The following is a 3,739-nucleotide window of genomic DNA, read 5'->3' on the forward strand; positions in this document are numbered from 1 at the left end:
TCCTGAGAGAGAGAGAGAGCGGAAGTCAGCAGTTCAGCAGTCAGAAGGTCACTTTTGACCAATGAAGTATTTATACCAGGCCTGGTCAATCCAGAAGTTTCATGCCGCCTTCCAATCATAGGGGCTTATGTTGAACAGACACCTGTCATTGCTACACTCTGAAGGTAGCTCTGAGACCTGAGTGCACACTGAGTGAGACCTGAGGCCTAGGTAGCTCACTAGTTGCGCAATTCAAACCAGCAGGTGGGTTGGTGCAGGGAACTTGCGCAGACCCAGGGGTGTCACAAATGTGGTGGAAAGTTTGTTTGCGACATGTGAGCTGGGAAGGCTGGCGAAAGGACATGCGACAGCCTTCTGGTGCCAGATCCATCCCTGGACCCAGTGAGTTTGCACTGGCTGAAGGAGGCTGGCGCAGAGGGTTGGGGAGGGTGGGGGAGGGGAGGGAGTACCAGTAGGTGGACCAAACCTGGGAGGTTGATGGGACTGGCCTGGGTGACCTAGACCATATCCTAACCCCACTCCTGGTCAGCCTGCCGTTACATCGGGTTGCTCAGATCCACACCAGTGATTTCTCTGGACAGATCTGAGTAGCCCTATAAGGGTGGCTGCTGCACTACACAAGGTAAGGAAAATTGAATTTCCTTACTCCAGAGATTCTCACACATTTAGCACCGGGACGCACTTCTTAGAATGAGAATCTGTTGGGACCCACCGGAAGTGATGCCATGACCGGAAGTGATATCATCAAGCAGGAAAATGTTTACCATTCTAGGCTGCAATCCTACCCACACTTACCCAGGAGTAAGTCCATTTACTGTCATTGTTAAAAGCATATGTATAGTAGCCTGTTCAAAGTACAGGTCTGTAACATTTCCCCAAATGCAGTCACATACTGCATTTGGGCAGCAACTGGTACCCTGCACATGCCTGATCTCGTCTGATCTTGGAAGCTAAGCAGGGTCAGGCCTGGTTAGTACTTGGATGGGAGACCGCCTGGGAATACCGGGTGCTGTAGGCTTATACCAGGGGTGCTCAAACTTTCAACTTTAGGGATGCTGGACCTTTAAAATTGTGTAGAAGAGATAATTTCAGCAGGTGCAGCTTGTCATCTGTGGGATGACAAGTTGCACCTGCTGAAATTCTCTCTTCTATACACTTGTTAAAGGTCCAGCATCCCTAAAGTTGAAAGTTTGAGCACCCCTGGCTTATACCATAGTCTTTCGAGACTGAAGGTTGCCAACCAGTCACATACTATGGTAGCATCAAGTCTAATATATTAAAAATAAAATATTGAAATGAATGGGGACCCACCTGAGATTGGCTTGGGACCCACTAGTGGGTCTTGACCCACAGTTAGAGAAACACTGCTTTACTCTGAGTTGCATGATGGCAGCCAGTGGTGTCACTAGGGTTCATGTCACCCAGTGCGGGAGGACAGCGTGTCACCCCCATGCAGTGGGCGGGACAACACTCCAGGTGGTGGGCGTGGTGATCTACCATCGCCCCGCCCCCACTGGTTTTTTGGCTGCACCTTTGGATAGAATAAAGATATTTCAATGCAGTTTGTTTCATCGCATTCTGCATGAAATTGCACATTGATTGATATATAACATGATGGTATTATTTTTGCAGACTGTGATTTTAGTGATTTTGGTCACTAGTGGTGTCACCTCCCCCCAAGGTGTCAACTTACTAACACCTTATTGGAGCAGTTCTCAAACTTTTAGCACTGGGACCCACTTTTTAGAATGATAATCCATCCAGGACCCATCATAAAGCAAATTAAAATAAATAATTATAAATAAATTAAAGTAAAATAAATAAATAAGGGAAAGACAGCCCTGTTCCACCAAGTGAATTTTCTCTGTAGCCTGCCTGCAATAACACCCCCCCCCAAAAAAAAAAAAAAAAAATCAGTAAGATTTTCACCCCTACACAGTACCCAGTTCAATTTAAGTTCTTATATTTCATGCATATCACTATCAGGACCCACCTGGCTTTACAAGTCTGAGAGCCCAATCCTATGCCTGCCTACTCAGAAGTAAGTCCCATTATAGTCAGTGGGGCTTACTCCCAGGAAAGTGTGGATAGGATTGCAGCCTAAAACAGAAAAAAATTTCACCTTACCCTGTCAAGCCTGTTTCATTCTTTTTATGGGGGAGGGGGCTGCCCTCTGGAGCATTTGTTGAGCTCCAGTTGCATCAAATCAGGACCATTCTGGTGGCCTCACATTTCCCTTTGCCTGACCTGCCCAGGAGCCAAGGCACATTTGCTTACTCATGAGTAAATGCGACCATGTGGCTTAGTTTCATTTTCCATAGGGCTCAATACATTCGCCAGCTTGGAGGGAGGGACCGCCTTCTCGGGTGTTTTTTTTGGGCTACGTTCATTGGATCAGAACCATTCTGGTGTTGTTGGATTCCTCTCAGCCTGTCCTTTCAGACTGACTAAGGCACGTTTGCCTACACGCGAGTAAACATGCAATACGGCTTTGTTTCACTTTCCATTGGACTCCATGCATTTTTTGTTTTCTGGTTTTTTGCCTATAACTTTTGATAGAAAGGAGATATTTCACTTTGGTTTTTTGCATTGCATTCTGCTGGAAATTCCACATATAACGGTATATAACATGATGGTATTACTCCTAATCACCACAATTTTAGCACATCACCCTCCCAGTGTGCATCACCCCCCCTTTCTCGTCACCTGGTGCAGTTCGCACCCCCCCGCACCCTCCTAGCAACGCCACTGATGGCAGCCACTTCCTACCCTGTTTGGCCTGCCTGTTCAAGCACAGAGTAGGATTGGGCTGTAGGCTACATTTCAGACCCAACGCAGATGTTACTAGAAATGCAGTCCCACCCAAATTGTGCCCTCCCTCAGTGTTATTTTTATTAAAGGTGAGAAAACCTTTTCCATTTGTTTTGATCCATGTGGCTTGTATCATGCCTTCCTGGCATGGACACACCACGCATGTGTACATTAGTATCACACACTAAAATACAAATAAAAAACTTGTCAGGCTCTCGTCTTCATCTCAGAACCTTTCAGGGAGGTTGCACCTGTTGCATAATGCAGTTAGAAGTGTGCTTACCCAGGATTTTTGAGAGCACAGTCACCTCCATCACTAAGAGCAGTAGCTTCATTATTAGTGGAACCAGCTTTGCTCCCAGGAGGCAGCTGTGTCTAGCAGTCCTTTTGCACAGTGCAGCTGATGTCCAGACTTCACTCATTTCCCATGTTGCTCTAGCCATGGTAGCACATACTTCAGTTATACCAAGATTGGCTTTCTACAGTTTACTTGGAGTTGCCTTGGAAAAGTGTCTGGAAACCTCAGCTGGTCGAAAATGCTGTGGCCAAGGTGTTACCTGGAGTTCGGTTTCATGTGCAGGCGACTCCCCTTTTATAATAGCTTCACTGGCTTCTGGTCCATTTTGGGGGCCCAATTCAAATAGCCAGTTATTACCTTTAAATAATAATAATAATAATAATAATAATAATAATAATAATAATAATAATAATAATAATAATAATAATAATAATAATACAGGTATTTATATACCACCTTTCTTGGTCTTTATTCAAGACTTTATTCAAGGCGGTTTACATAGGCAGGCTAATTTAAATCCCCGGAGGGATTTTTACAATTGAAAGAAGGCTCTATCTTTCAAGAGCCACAACAAAATCAGATGTTTCGTTCTGATCTGGCCTCCATCCTGGCCTCCATCCTCCCACGCTC

The 3,739-nt window shown here is 45.3% G+C and overlaps 1 pseudogene; it reads left to right on the forward strand.

Moving 5' to 3' along the window:
- The first annotated feature begins 901 nt into the window (after nt 1-901).
- LOC136649983 (5S ribosomal RNA) lies at nt 902-1,018 on the forward strand (annotated as a pseudogene).
- The last annotated feature ends 2,721 nt before the right edge of the window (nt 1,019-3,739 follow it).

Source organism: Tiliqua scincoides, chromosome 4 (genome assembly GCF_035046505.1).
Source record: "Tiliqua scincoides isolate rTilSci1 chromosome 4, rTilSci1.hap2, whole genome shotgun sequence".
NCBI classification, from domain to species: Eukaryota; Metazoa; Chordata; class Lepidosauria; order Squamata; family Scincidae; genus Tiliqua; species Tiliqua scincoides.